Source organism: Meleagris gallopavo, chromosome 1 (assembly GCF_905368555.1).
Source record: "Meleagris gallopavo chromosome 1, MGAL_WU_HG_1.1, whole genome shotgun sequence".
Lineage (NCBI taxonomy): Eukaryota > Metazoa > Chordata > Aves > Galliformes > Phasianidae > Meleagris > Meleagris gallopavo.
In genome coordinates this window covers 130,150,687-130,166,312 of record NC_139404.1, presented here as the reverse complement: position 1 = coordinate 130,166,312, position 15,626 = coordinate 130,150,687, and the positions used below count along the sequence as shown (strand labels likewise).

Here is a 15,626-nt window from a genome sequence, read left to right as displayed (position 1 = left end):
CAGTGAAGCAGTGCTATGCAGTAGTTAGCTGATAGGTAGGTCACTGCTCAGACAAAATAGATGGTTCTGAGGCTATAAATGACTATTCATGTGTTAGGGAGAGAAGTTCATTTTTCAGACTGTGCTGAAGAGCTGGTGCAGATTTAGGACTCCTGTCTTCCTACGTCTTTGTTCAGCTTGGTGTCTCCATTTAATCTTGGTATAATCAGCAAAGAGAATTATGCTGTGTTCTATTTCAGAAGCCCTTTCACAGAAGGATTTTTTTTTTTTCCCAAGAGGAATTAACAGAGAATTACTGTAGTCCAAAATAGCATTAATCGATAAAATATTTTTGCTCTACCTGTCTTTATAGATTGTGCTGGCTTACGCTTCTATCATTGATCTGTACTTGCATTCAACTCTTTTCATTAGGTCTTCTTTATCTCTAAAATTATTTTGTTGCAAAAATGAATGTATGATGGAGCATACCTTAATAAGACTGTGTCCACCATTTATTAAATAGATCTTTAAATTCTTCTGCATTGATTAGAACCAGTGTTAAAATATTTTGATGATGGAAAGGCAGATTTCATCCTTCTAAAACTAAGAATTCTCCCCAAATTACTCAATGCTATATTAAAGAAAGCTCATACAATATTTAGTGCACTAATCAAAGGTTAAGATTCAGATCCCAAGACTCTTGGGTAATGTCAGGCAAATAATAAATAAAATCATATAAAATCATTGCAGATTAAGTGAGGTGGCCCTAGAATAAAGTCTGAGGCTCAGATGCACAAGTTGCTGTTTGAGAAACAGCACCCTACCAAAACAGGGAGGAAAAAAAGGGTGTGGGATGAGCAAAACCTTACCTTCCACCATTTTGGGTATAAAACCTGGAAAATAGGGCAGCTGCAGTTCAGATGTGGGGCAGGACAAAGAACAAGTGCTCTGTGACCATTGTAAGCCTCATGGGGCAAGGGGCAGGGATAGCCATCAATTCCAGGGAGTTGCTCAGACAGAAATAGTAAAAAGAAGGGGCAGTGTAATAGCAAATATATATTTTTACTTTACTGTAAAAGAATGATGTCAGTTATCTTACCAGTTCAGGCTAGTGGATTTGAGCTATATACTAGATCTATGCACTTCATTTTTTAGCATAGATGAAATTTTTAGTGACTTGGATCTGTTCGTAATAAAATCACAGAATGGCTGAGATTGGAAGGGACTTCACAGCCCACCAAGCCCACCCTGTGCCATGGGCAGGGCTGTCCCCACCAGCTCAGGCTGCCCATGGCCCCATCCAACCTGGCCTTGAGCACCTCCAGGGATGGGGCACCACAGCTTCTCGGCAGCTGTGCCCGGGTGTCACTGCCCTCTGAGTGAAGAATTTCCTCCTAATGTCTAGCCTAAAGCTACTCTTTTTTAGTTTAAAACTATTTCTCCTTGGTCCCATCTCTATGATGCGTGAATGAATTTATGCCGTACATATGATGGGAAATGGAGTGAATAAAAGCTATGTAAAATCATAGTGTAGAGATTAAAAAAAAAAAAAAAAAACAAAAAAAACACCTTTAGATGGTACAGCTCCCAATGTTTTTCCATGGCCTAGTTTTGGGAAAAATCCCTAGTGATCTGAAGTCAATTAAGTTCTGAATGTAAAAATATAGATTAATAATGAAATAAATGCTTTCTCATCATCAACATTTTTAATAAGATTTTTCCACCTCAGGCTCCTACTGGTCTTGATTTTGCTATACAGTCTGCTGTGTACAGTACAGTACCTTAATCTTTACATGGTCCCGCTGATACTTGGTGGCATTAATCTGGGGAATAATTTACAATGCATTACAATTAGAGGCTGGGCTCACTATGCTACTTAAAGTTTGTGAGTTTATGGATGGAGAGCTCCTTCTGATTAAATTGTTACACAATGTATTTTGGGAAAAACAAACAAACAATGAACTTGGAGAGAGGGAGAAGAAAAATAGCACAGCCTTGACTTTTGTGCTTGCTAGATTTGTTACTAGTCAATATGCTCCCTCTTAGCTTTTTATGTAATGCTATGTTATACCATACTGCAAAGGGCAAAGACAGTCGTGAATAGGAACAACAGATCTAGGCCTGTAAATGTGTCTAGATAGGCAGTTCTTCTTCATGACCTTTTGAGTGTGGAACATACCGGGAGATGACTTCCATACTGAGGGTTGGAGCTTGTTAACTTGCGAAGGAATACGGATGAGTTGAGAAGACAAGACAAAGCATTAGGAATCTGCTCAGCAAACACAGAAGTCTTACATTACAGTTCTTTCTTCATGCTAATGAGAAGTAAATTCTATTAAAAAATGCTGAATAATGGTCAGTGAAATTGGCCAGCTTCACATTCAGTTTTACCAGTTTTTCATTTAGTTTACCCAGTGCAGCAGATGGTACTGAGAAAACAGTCTTTGCAGCTGCTTTCTCCAGCATGGACAATTGTTCTTTCTGAGGCATTCGAAGAACCTCCCAGTCTCAGGTCACAAAGCGTGAGATCTACAGGACTTGCATTGTGAAGACAGTGGGAAAAATTTAACTCAGAAAATGTATAGAGTGTATTGAATGAGTGAAATGAATGGATGTAGACAGTTCCTAATAGAGCACAGCATTTTGTTTGGCAGCTCAAGGAAATGTAACATTTAAGTCATAGATGGTAGCATCTGATTGCCTCAAAATGAGTTTTTGCCTGGGTTTGGTTGTTTGGTTTGTTAGGACTTGCAGTTCAATATTCAGTTGAAATTATTGTATCAATGCAAATGATGGGGCGTGCTGGTTTGAAACAGAAGTAGTTGTGCATTGTAGAGAAATGTAAAGATTAGAATCAGAAAATTGTGTCTATATTGATGGGACAAACAGTAATATTCTCAGAAGGCTGTTCTTAGAAGTGCCTTCTCTGTGATCCAAATTGAATTATAAGGCGTGTACATAAAATTTGAGTTTACAGATGCTTCCACACTTTTGCTGTATAGTTTTTTAGGAGGGCAGAGTTCTGAATTACGAGGAGAATGTTGGGCAGATGTTAATTGGAAATGGTAGGTGGTTTGGTTATGAAGTTTGATGTAACATTTAGGATCTTGCTGACCTTCCCTGTCAGTGCAAAGCATGGGCAGATGTTGGCATAAAGAGAAAAGGAGAACAGAAGTGGATAGATATGAGCAGGCCAGCTGCCAGAAGATCAACTGACTCAGTGCTGACATCAAGTGCAATCTGGGGACTCCTTATGCAAGCCTGCTTTTCTGTGCAGCGTGTCCACATCTTGATATGCAGGAGCCTTAGAAAAGTCTGTAAACTGGTCTCTCATCTGGTCAGTGCATCTGTGTTGCCGTGAGTTATGTTTTTCTTGTCTTGTTTTAGCCACTTTCTCTGATCTCAGCATCTGCATGTCTCCTGTTCAATCCGCTGAGAACAGACCATAAAGAGGAAATGGGAATTTAGATCATCTTGTGCATTTTCACTACATGTGCAGACAGAATTACTTCCCTCTGAGGTCTGTGCGGAGTGTTACAGGCAGCTTGTAACCACGTAGTTTGTTCACAGTGCAGATGTAGCTTTGGGTTTTTACCAGACATAAAATATGTATCTTACTTGGGTCTAACTCTAGTAGTAGTGTGAGGTGGTCTGTAAAGAAATGCACTTGTATGGTACGGTGGAAATGGTTTCACACAGCTTCTTTTGGATTGCTTTGCTTTGCTTTTGAAGAGATGCTGCTCAGACATTGGTGGATGGTGTATTGATGGTATGAAGTTCAACCACTGAAGTGCCTCCTTTTATTTACCTTCAGAGATAAATCATCCTTTGCCCTCCTCCCATACCGATCACTAAGTTCTGCTTTCATCTGTGGCTTCCTCTGTTTGCTGTCTGCACAGGGTAAAGGTTCTGGGGCTGATGCTGTTACCAGTGGATGTTTTTATTTTCCTAAGAAACAAAGAGTGCTTTTGTCATAGCACATCACAGATAGCCATGGGAGTTAATCAGCTGGAAGAAATGAACCTGCTGCTGAGGTGCACTGAAAGGGAACTCTGATGTTCTGTTGAGCAAGACACTGAGATCTAGTTTCTGCACCTTTCCATAGGGTTCCGATAAACAAGGCTGCAAACTGTTAGGATGAAGCAGAGTGTGTAGCTGAAGGAGAGGTGACTGGAAGGGGAAAGGTGTCTCTGTGTGGTTTTCCTCAATCTGTTTCTGTTACTCTATTGCATTGGAAGCCAGCTCTGTCCTTGAAGAACGAGAATGCTTTTTTTTTTTTTTTCTTGGAATAGCATAACTAAGGAGAAAAAAAGGCTTAAAAACAGAGGTAGAGGGAAGTGTTCTCAATAAGGACAATGCAACTTTCATGGGAAAGCAAGCTGATACAGAATCTGCCAACCTGAAAGAGGCTGTGGGAAGCTGTTACTCCATGATTAGCATTGTGATGGCTTATAAACAAACAGTTCCCAGAGACTTGGAGATGATAAAGAACAGAATTCCATACCCTACTGTGTTCAGAGGTATCATGTTCAATATTACAGAAGAGCCTTTTCTTGCTTATTCCCTCAAGTAGAAAGGAGTATCTTCTATCTCGTCCATTAAAAACTGTTTAATAGCCTACACTACCTCTCTCTTGCAGCAGTGTTCAGTTTAGCAGACTGTAATAATATTCATGTTCAAGCTTTTATCCAAAGGGTCAGTATTTAGGTTTTTACCTCTTCTAGGGTAAGAGCCTTCAGATTTTCCCACTTCTAGACCCAGAATCCAAACGCTTTCTACTGCAGAAGGTTAAGCCAAAGAGACCAGTTAGGCAGCAGAACTGCTGCCTGCAGCAGCTGGATAGTTTCTTATTTGCAGATAAGTTCATTTGCACTAAGTATGTGCATGTTACACAGTGCATGCTCACCACTGGTGTGTTTCATCTCTTTGAGGTCATAAACAGCTCTTTTTTTTGTGTCATCTTCCATGCTCTTAGATGGACCGCTGTATAATATTGAATGGAGGTATACTAAAGCATGCCTTACATTTAAAAACAAATAGCAACGGCAACAAAGTACCTTCCTGTTTTGTTCTGTGTCATAGCTGCCATTTGGACTGTGTCCTTGCTATTGGATTCATGTTTAAAACTCGCAGGGGTCATGGCTGTTTTTTGGTTGTGTTGGGTTTTTTTTTTGTTTGCTTTGTTTTGTTTTTATTCTCAGGCATACTATGGAGTTTAGTCATCTCCATGACTGTGCTTCAAGGACTGCTCTGCTCAGCTTGGTTTCTTTTCTCTTGGTCCCTGCCAAGCCAGTATTCTTTGCTGCTTTTAGATACAAAGAGAGAGTAAACATTTTCCATCAACAGCAGAAAGTTTGTTCAGTGGCTTTAATAACAACCAGATTTGCTAGTGAAGAGTGCAGTGTGTGTCCTTGGATTGGGTGGATGGGCTTACCTTTGTGCGACTCAGCTTTACAAAGGTATTTCTCTAAGAAGACAGAACTGCAAGAGCTATAAAAGTCATGCTTTGATGTTAGCTTTGCCCTGAGAATTCTCAGTACAGATCTGTTTATTTGGATGATAGCCAGCAGGACATTTGCTAGGGATGAGGAAAGATGTTCTGCTGTAAGTGCTTTGACATAAACTGAGTGCCTTTTTCCAAAATATCTGGGGTGTTTATATGAATGGCTGATAAGCAGGTCTATGCATTGTAATAGTATATTTCCTCAGGCCAGGAGCTTCTTTTGACAATACTTTCTTCATTCATTCCATCGTGTTTGTTTCCATGTGGTTGACCTGCTGGCTCAGAAGTAAAGGATTTCATCTGCCCTTCCCGAAGCCTTGGTTTACTTAGTGCTAATTGCTTGGTATAATATGATTTTCAGAAATGTAATCAGCACCATGCTGCATCTGAACTCTGTCTAGCATGAAATGCCTGCCTTTGGCTTCAAAGTGCCTGCTCTCAATTGAAAGTGGTGGGGAGTCTGCAGGCCTGGGGAGTGGCTATGTGATCAGATTTATTTGTGGTAGTTGGTCCCTAATGACATGGAGAGATATGGGGAAGGCTGCCAGAATCCAACCTTTCCCCAGATGCCCTGGCTGTAATGCAGCTGTGCTCTCCGGTAGGCACTTTGTCCTGGTGTCAGGCACATAGGCTTCCTACTCACATGCATCCTGTAGTCCTTCTATCCATTCTCCTCTCACTGCATTCGATTCCAGAATTGTCCCCAGCCTACTTAAGTGAAGCCTCTTTATTATAAGTTTGTAATGAATAAGTGGGTACTGCCCTGTCTTTTTGTTGTTGTTGTTGTTTTATAATTTTTCTTGGGATTTTGAGCTTTTTCCCCTGGTCTTGCCGGGCTGTGCGAGCACACTAATAGCACCCCACCTGGTACACTTACAGTGTCAGCAGAACCAGATCAGTTATCCTAGGAAGGGAAAAAGAGAAAGAAAAAAAAAAAAAAAAAAAAAAAAAAAAAGGGGTAGGCCAGATTGCACGAAGAAAGAAATCAGACTTGCTGCTGGAAGAAATACCCACCTGCAGGTGTGCATGCAGGCACTTAGGCGTCGCGTGCGTATGTCTGTGCTTGTGCGACACGGAGCTGGAGCGAGTGAGAGGAAGGCTGAAACTTAAACTCCTCCTGCAGCTCTGCATCTGCTCTGAGTCACTGCCATGACTCACAGTGACAGCGCTCCCATTAGCTAGCGCTCAGATGGAGCAGCTCCGGCAGCAGAAGAGGCAGACTGTGCTCCTGGTTACCTGCTGCAGCAGGCGGCTGCGCCAAGATATTTATTTACGAGCTCAGCTGAAGGACAGCAGGCTGTACTGAGCGCAGTTGTCATTATTCTTAAGGTAAGAATGCCTGTTATTGACTAGAAGAAGATGGGAAAGGGAAATCAGAGCTGGCGAGGGCTGAGTTTCTTGCTGCAATTTCTTATTCTCAGAGGGAGCGGTGCTGCTACAAAGCTTTGTCTCAGCTGTTTGTGGTTCTGTATGGGAAATCCTATGGCCAGTGGGCAGTGCCTGTCCAAGGGAACAAAATACCTATATTGTCATTCATTGTGTTATGTAAGGCATGGCAGCCATGTTAAGGATACAAGACCTCTTTCGAAGAAACGGTGCTGCCAGACATCAGGGCTGGGAGAATAGCACTTAAGCAGCTCTCTGCCCGCTCTGTGCAGATGGCTGCAGTTCTGGAGTTCTTGCTTACAACCAAATACGCAGGCTTGTGAATTTCTTTGTTGACAGAATGAAAAATGGTGGTGTTAGGAATAGCAAAATTATGACTGTTTACCTTTAAAGTCCCAGTGGTGTTCTGCCTGTAGTGTGCAGTCTGGGAGCACGCACACCCTGGGATCTGCGCAGTGCCTGGATGTAAACAGCCTCTTCAAACTCTTGAAAGCATACATCCATGTTCTGGGCTCGTTTCATTTTGTGCCACTGAAACCCCACGTATATATATACATAACCTGCTCCAACGATTGGCCATATGCAAAAAGTAGGATGTATTTTAGTTACTGTTTATGTATGCAGAGTGCGTTAAGCAGTTTTTCTGTAGTGGCTTTACTGTTATTTTATTCACTTGGATGCAGTAATTCTAATGTAATCTAGACTGGTATTTCCAGTTCTCCTCATGCGGAATCCACTGAGTTTTGAGCCTTTACTGTCCTGTCCCGAGTGATTTTCTGAGTTAGGGAATCTTTGTTTTTGAATCGTAGTAATAAATTTGCATAAAAATGACTGCTGTCTTCTCTCAACTAAATATGGTGCTGTGATAAGGTCATTTGAAAAATGACAGCATCCTTCTTCTGTTTACTAATTTACAGCATTCACTGATGCCCAGTGTTATGAATTAATTAGATTTGGCATGACTTCCTTTAAAAAAAAAAAAAAAAAAGGGATTAAATTTCTAAATAAAATGAATAGTAAGATTTATTAGCACAACTGCTGTATCTTTACAGCTGTTGTGACATCCAGTCAGAAAACTACAGCGTGAGAACTTTTAAAACTACGCCAGTCGTGGGCTCTTATCTCCCAGAGCAAAATCTTGATCACCAAATTTAATGATTTGTGTTTCTGATATAAAATATGTCTCATGTTGCAGGATCTTAAATGTAAGATGTTTTTTTCAAGATGAGGGTTGATTTTAGGACTGCTCACTAACAAAGTTCTGGCACATGATTTCCCTCCTTCTCCCAAATCAAGAAAATGTGAATAAAACACTCGTCAAAGCATTAATTTTTTCATTGATTTGTATGTGAATTATTGCTTTCTGATACTGTGTCAGAATTGTGTTTACCTTCATTTTTGCCTTTAAGTTTGTATACATGTAGAAAAAGAATTCTGTATTCTCTGAAACCAGAACTTTATGATCATGAAATTTAAATATCTTCAATTGAGTTTCCATAGTTTCTTTATTAATATGTTATGGTTGCAGTTAAATAATTAACAGCAAACATATTTGAAGAGAAATTGCAAGTACATGCTTAAGATCTGGAACATCAGATGAGGGCTTGCCCCTGTACACTGACTTCCCATCCCAGCTGTCCATTTTGGAAGCAGTGACCACCAGAGAGGAGAGAGCTCCCTCAGGTTCATTAAGGTCTCATGCTGTTCCCTGTGCCCTGCCTGCTGCTGGCATAGCGCTGAATGAAAACAAGTGTCAGCTCAACAAGAACAAAAAGCCCAGCCTGGCAAGATAGTTTGACAGTTTGCTTTGTGTAAGTAGGAAACCACCTGGGAAAAACTAGAGCGGGTTTAATGTTGATTTATTATGATGCTATCTTGATGATTACATGCCATCCTTTATTAACAAGTCATAGGTAAAGTGGGAATGGCCAAGGCAGAAGAGATTTGTGCAGAGGAGAGCTCATAACTTTGTGTTGTGTGCAAAGGAAGCAGTTACATTAACTCTTCCTCCAATCACCCTGAAAGTTTTTGTTACTTCCAGTTGGCTTTGTATTAGGTCACAAAGGCAAAGTATAGCAGAAACTGCTAGGAGCATTTCTCCTGTGGTTTTAGCAGCACATGAACTGTGAGAGTTTGTGATCTCCACAACCTTTCTTTTTTGCAGTAAATATTATGCTATCTCCAGGCAGAATATCCCAGAATATCCCCCCCCCTCCAGTTCCCAACCTACAGGACATCATTGGTGCTTGTGGGCCTGTAACCTTTCTCCTTGTCCTATCACCACAGATCCTGCTAAACGGTCTGTCCTTACTTATAGCCCCCCTTTAGATTCTGAAAGGCCGCTCTCAGGTCTGCCTGGAATTTTCTCTTCTCCAAGCTGAACAGCCCCAGCTCTCGGTCCTATTCCATCCCTTGGGTCATTTTTGTGCAATCCTTTGAATATGCTTCAGCAGGTCCATATTTCTCCTGTACTGAGGACTCCACATCAGGATGCGGTACTCCAGGTGAGGTCTCACCAGCGCAGAATAGAGGGGCAGGGTCACCTGCTGGCCACACTTCTTTTGATGCAGCCCAGGATACAGTTGGCTTTCTGGGCTGTGAGGGCACACTGCTGGCTCATTGTCCAGCTTGCTGTCCGCCAGTACTCCTAAATCCTTTTAAGCAGCACTGTGCTCCATCCTTAGGTCCCCGAGACTGTACTGATAGTGGGAGTTGCCTTGACCCAAGTGCAAGACCTTGGCTGACTTGAACCTGTTTGGTTAGCACTGCCCTTAGAATTTTGTTAACTCTGTTGTTAGCTTAGGGTTAAGCTTTAGCTCTTGTTTTCCATTTCAGCTGCTCTGCTGTAACCAGTTTTATGATACTCTCTCCTTGGTAGATTTTCCACGTGGGCAACCCATAAAAGATGCAAAGCCATAAAGGTCGTGTGATGCCATACTTCCCTTTCATTCCTGTGCCACTCATGTTGTGAACAACAGGTGCAGTGTTCAGCTGCTCCTTTTGTTTGTTTCCTACTTGGTCCAGCCTGCGGTTTATTTCTGTAGCTTCCATTACGGCTCTGCCCTATCTATGTATTTTGAGCCCTGAGACTGATTCCCTGCCACATACAAAGCCATATTGCTGGTTTATCTCAGATCTCTTCTATGTTCTACTTTCTCAGGCCTTGAGCAGAAGTTTTGAATTGGAAACTGGTATCATTTGATGCCTTCCTACCACTGCATCCTGCAGTGTGAGAAAAGGACTTGGCAGGAAGCACAGCTATAGCTGTGGAGAGCTGAGGGGCAAAGTGGAGAACAGAGCGTTTCACCAATGGTCTTGAAGCTTTGAGACCTTCCATTGGAGGAAGCACCTATTCTATTGCCTTCACAAGAGCTGCATCAGCAGTTATTTAGAGCTGACTTTGCTAAATGGCTGATTAAAAACTTTGAGGAGATCCACTCTCGGTATTAAAATGAATTTATATGAAACACATTTAATACGAGGGTTTTTTTTCAATTTTATTACAGTTTTACCAAATGACCATATAGGAGTGAAGCACTGCTGAATTAGGTGCTGAGTTTATGCAGAGTGTAACATGGTCTACACGTGCAATAATGATTTATATTACAAAAACAACTGTCGTGTTTCATAAGGTGATTAGCTATTGACGTTACACTTTTTGAAAGAGGACTTGGCAGTAAATAAGAAAGAAACAATATATTGCTGTTTACTTCGTATGTCTTTGTGTCACAAAACAGCACTGCGATTTTATTTCCAACACAAAATTTGAAAAGGAGGGAGGGAAGAAGTTTGTTTGAGTTGGCTCTGTTACAGCTTTTTTGTTTCCTCATAAGATAAATTGCATTGATCCATCTCATACGTTAGAGAACTTCACCTTTATTTTTTTTTTTTGAGTTTTTATGCAAGTTGTTTTGATAGTCTTTTAATTGTATGTATATATACATGTACAGGGCATCTGATTTGTCCCTGTAGCTTTTTTGTTTTCTGAGTTGTTTTGTTTGTATCAGATTTTAAACAGTTGTTTTATAGGGGGGAAGGAAATAACTGTGAAGTCTTTGTATGTGCTGTGTCATGAAAAGCTCTTCACTTAATCCTGGAGCAGTTGAAGCAGAGAGGCATAGAGGGACGTTTGGGCACAGCTTTGCCCTGAAGGCCTGGGTTCCTGGAGAGACTCCCACTTCACTGCGTTGTTTGAGGTTTGGTATCCCTTCCAGTTTTTGCCTATTGAAACCTTTGTGCATTCTTGAGCACGTGCAAGTTTGAATAAAGAATAAAAGATGTTGCCCATTCCATGACTGTATCAATGATATCTTTTCATTTGCCTTCAAGGCCTGAGTTTCCACCTACCCAGTTCTTCATGACTGTCTTTTGCCCCCAGCTCTGGAACCAGAGCCAGTATGGGGATAAGTATAGTTCATTTCACTCTGGGTAGATAAGATTATGGCCTCGATTATGATGGTGTGTTATTTCTGTACTGAATTCTCCTTGTATTTTATAGAGATGCAGAAATCTGGGATTAGTTCAGCTTTTGGTTTGTGCTGCATCTTTTAAAGCAGCAGACTACTTCTGCAGCTTGAATAAACAACAGTGAATTGGTAGATAGGATGTCTTGCATGACTGTAAAGTGACCTCCTGTTTAGGAAAAGCACAATTAAAAAGAAATGGGTTCATGATCCTTAATTCAGATTAATTTTTTAGCAAAATGCTAAGCATTGCCAGATGGCAGAGCTACTACAGACGGAGGTGAATAATGAAGTATGTCCTTTACTGCAGGCTGTTTGGGCAGTAAATCTGATTTTGAAAACGCAAAACAAAACAGAAAGAGGCTGTAGTATTCTACTGCACTAATCAGCCACACATTTCAGCTAGTGTCCTATGTATTGTAGGTAAGATTTTAAGCCCTGGATCTGTGAAATACAAGCTGCCCTGAAAGATTTCCTCTGTCTTGTTTCTGAAAGAGATGCTAGTGTTGTGACTTTAAAGAAAAGATGCATTTCCCCTGGTCTCAGCATGATTTTTCTTGCAGCAGAGTGGGCTTCTTGTGAGGACGTATGGACTGACGTAGTCAAATGTTGATTCTTTTATTGCGCATAGAAGGTCATGAGATAATCATATCACAGAGACAGTTTCCTCTGTTTTTTCAGGAAAGTTTGCAAGAAGAGCACTTTTGAGCTCTGTTCAGTACTGTAGAGGGTTTACATAAAAAGAATCATATCCTGAATGCTGCTATTGGTAAATATTAGTATTGTGGCTGTGAATATGTCACATAAACATGCATGTAGTTCAGCTGGCTGGAGTGAGGTCTTTCTGATTTAAGTACTCTCTCAAATGTGTGTGCCTGAGAAAAGTTCATTAAATTACACTCTTCCTGAGATAAGTGGATGACTTTCAATGACATTTCAGTAAACAGGAGGTAGTGAGTAATAGGAAGAACATGGCCTTTCTGGTTTTGCCCACATAAGAAAGATTGCTAGTAATTGTCCCATACCTTTGTAGAGTCTTTGGTGAGAACATGATGTTAAAAACAACAATACTTCTACAGGACAGTGACTTTACACAGAAAAGTTGTGTGGAAAATTGAATACTGTTTTGCCAGCATATATGCAGTGGGGCAAATGTAGAAACTAGCTACCAGAAATAGATGATGGGAAGAAAAACGGGCAATTATCAGAGGATCATTAAGTTTTGAAAAGATCGCTAAAATCATCTAGTCCAACACACCCCCGCCATGCGCATTGACCACGTCCCTCAGTGCCACATCCACACGGTTCTTGAAAACCTCCGGGGATGGTGACTGCACCATATCCGCGGGCAGTCTGTGCCACTGCCTCACTGCTCTTTCTGAAAAGAAATTAGAGGAGATTGGTGTTCCTAGCTGAGCTTCTGTGATGTCTCCCCAGCTCAGCTGGAAAATAGAAGAGCAGTGATCCAAATTTTCTGAATTTCAGAGAAACTGCATGTGATCTTATCTCATGGAGGAAATTGAGAGAGTACTTGTAGTATACCTATACTTACATTGTTTTGTAATTTGCTTTCTCCCAACAGTAGGTATTGGTACTGTGAGAGCCTAGAGGGCTTTGTGTTCTGTACTAAATACTCACTAAGGATTTCTGCAGTCAGTTTATTTGCTGCTCTTTCACTGAGTACCAGGTGAATGGTAGGTAGCCATAAGGGTGGGGATAATAACTCTTGATTATAGTAAGAAATGTTGAATTGAAGGGAATTGCATCTGGCAACACTTAATCCATGCTGCTCCAGTGATGAAGACCTGTCGCCTCTGGAGCGAAGCCACCAGTACTGTTGCTGGAGATGTTCAGGAGACTTATTTTGGTGAGCTCCATGAAGTCACAACAGGAGGGATAGGAGTGAAATACAATCAGATGCATATCCCACATTATGACCTTAAATTATCACATTTATAGCTATATGGTGATTATTCGTCCTTTATTGCTACATCCTTTCTACCGTCATCTTTTGCAACGGATTGCACGTATTACTGTCCTTTAGCTAACATAGTCTAAGAGAGACTGAGTCGGTTAGTTGGGGGCTCCTGCTCAGTGAAACTCCAAATGGCACTCAGCAGTGAGTTCCCATGAGCCTGGGTGGGCCGAAGTGGCTTTGCTGCCCAAGAGGCCTGCTGCTCTGTGAAAGGCGCAGGTACCTGCCTGCAGGCTGGAGGAACGTGCAGCAACTTTTTATGTCATCAAGCTGAAGCAGCACCAGTCTCCCAGCCCTCTCTTTCCTTTGGAAATGCCAATTAGGTCAAGAAGAACTGAGCATTCTTTTCTGTGCCTGTTACTAGGATTTATGTTTCAGAATATGTTCCCAGTCTTTTATTCAGTAGGAAATAGAAAAATGTCAGAAGGATCCACTGGTAAGATTTTACTTAGGGCTAGGCGCAGTTTGGCACGTGTAACAATAAGTCTCTTTAAAAACCAGAGATGCCTCTAAATACTGATCTCATATAAATTCAGCAGAAAGAGAAATGCAAGGCAGAGCAGTCATTTTATCCATTTGAAGATCTGCTTAGCTGATGTTATTTTTGTGATGAGCAGCAGGTAGGAACTCATTGGTAACTTGACTCTCGATTAGTCTGGAGACTTGATACAGCTTTCTATCATAGGCAGGGTACCCAGGATAAATTGGAAGAGTAATTCCTTCCTAGCACATGGCTAATATGTCACCAGCAACATTTCCAGATCTCTAAAAGGCTTGTAAGTGAAATAAGGGAGGTATACAGGTGTTTGGGAGGGTTGTGGTAGCTGATGGAGACTGTTAATATCTTGCAGCATTTATTTTTTGAAAGTATGTCACTTTCCCAACTTTTCTACATCATGCACTTTTTTCTCTCCATTCCTCTTTGGTTCATATTTCCGAGATGCAAGAAAATGCCTTCACAGTAAGTGTAACTTTTTATGTCACTAATAATGCAGCCTAAAACTTCCCTTAAGTTGCATTTGGGGGTCCATAATGTCTGTGTGTATGACAAGATCAATGTGATGGATTACTCTAGAAAGAAAATGCTCTTAATGTCATCCTTCTAGGGATTTTCGTAGTATTGAACATCCTTGGAAAATTATAACTTGGTTACGCTGATGAAAGACAATTTCTACTCATTACTACTTGAATGGTTGGCTTTCCATGGAGTACTATTTAACCTGAAGGCATAGCTTCCTATGGTAAGAAGGACAGACATACAGACGTTTAGTAGCTAAGAAGAATGTCTTATTGTGACACTGATATAAAAAATGAAAGAATGGAGAATTTTAGTACCGAACACCATATGTTTTATTATCAACAATATCACAAAACTGTTGAAGTTGTTAATTGCTGTTCTTAGTGTTCTTCATGAACTTCACCTCCTTTGCACTAGCACATAGCAAACATTTGGGTTGGTCATACTTGTAATAGCAAACTGGGACTTCTCCATAAAATTTGAAATGGAATGTGAAGTACAGGATGCACTCATGTAAACCAATTTGACCTTGAGGCTGTATTTTGTAATCTTGTTTTCCTCGCTTCCTGTTTTTGTAGGACAGCACTCGTAAGCTAGACTGACTCATGGAGATGGTTATGTGACGACTTTGAGGAACAGGCCTAATACTGGGGAATGCTGTAGGCTCTGTCTCCATGTTTGTTTGAACATGAGAGATATCGGCATGTGCTATGATTTTCTTTCCATGAAAGTCAGGTGCAGAGTAAGTAAATGGTGACTGTGTTTCTGCCCAAGAAGAGGATGCTACTCATTCAAAGCACGGCAATGTACTAGGAGGCTGAAGAAAGCACTTCTGCAACAGGGAATGTAGATATGGTCGTAGATGAGTGTTTTCTTTCTTTTCAAACTAGAGCTGGAAATAGCTGAAACTTCAGTGTTGTGAAAGAGTTTGCATACATCATGCAAGCAGATGTGAAATAGTTCTGAGAAAGTCAGCTCAAGAAAGTTTCCACTTTCTACATAAGACATGTCTTGATATAAAGGTGAATGCATCTTTGTGTAAGTTAGTACTTCACAAAGAGCTTCCATAAAAATCACGATAATAATTTTCTCAGTATGAAGAGAGTTTTTGGTCTTTAAAATCTTGAGGACTGGTATTTTGAAATGTAGAATATGAGGTAAGGCATCTCAAGACATACGTAGTTAGTTTCTAAAAGTATTTAAATGAGCATATATTTTATTTGCTACAAGGCAAAAGACACAAACAGAACAGAGCAAGACACATAGTGTATTCTGCCTTCTGTCCAATTGAGGTTTGTAACA

General features: G+C 40.8%; 1 protein-coding gene across 15 annotated transcripts in view; it reads left to right on the top strand.

Annotated features, from left to right (window-relative positions):
* The window catches only part of INPP4A (inositol polyphosphate-4-phosphatase type I A), a 113,198-nt gene that overhangs the window by 20,447 nt on the left and 77,125 nt on the right, over positions 1–15,626 (top strand). The window contains exon 1 of one of the 15 annotated variants that reach the window (XM_085213634.1): positions 6,614–6,811. The exons of 13 other annotated variants lie outside the window; for them this stretch is intronic. The gene's annotated coding sequence lies outside the window, so the exon portion shown is untranslated. Of the gene's footprint in view, positions 1–6,613; positions 6,812–15,626 lie in introns of those variants that run through there. One more of the 15 variants, XM_019623017.3, reaches the window with a different exon arrangement.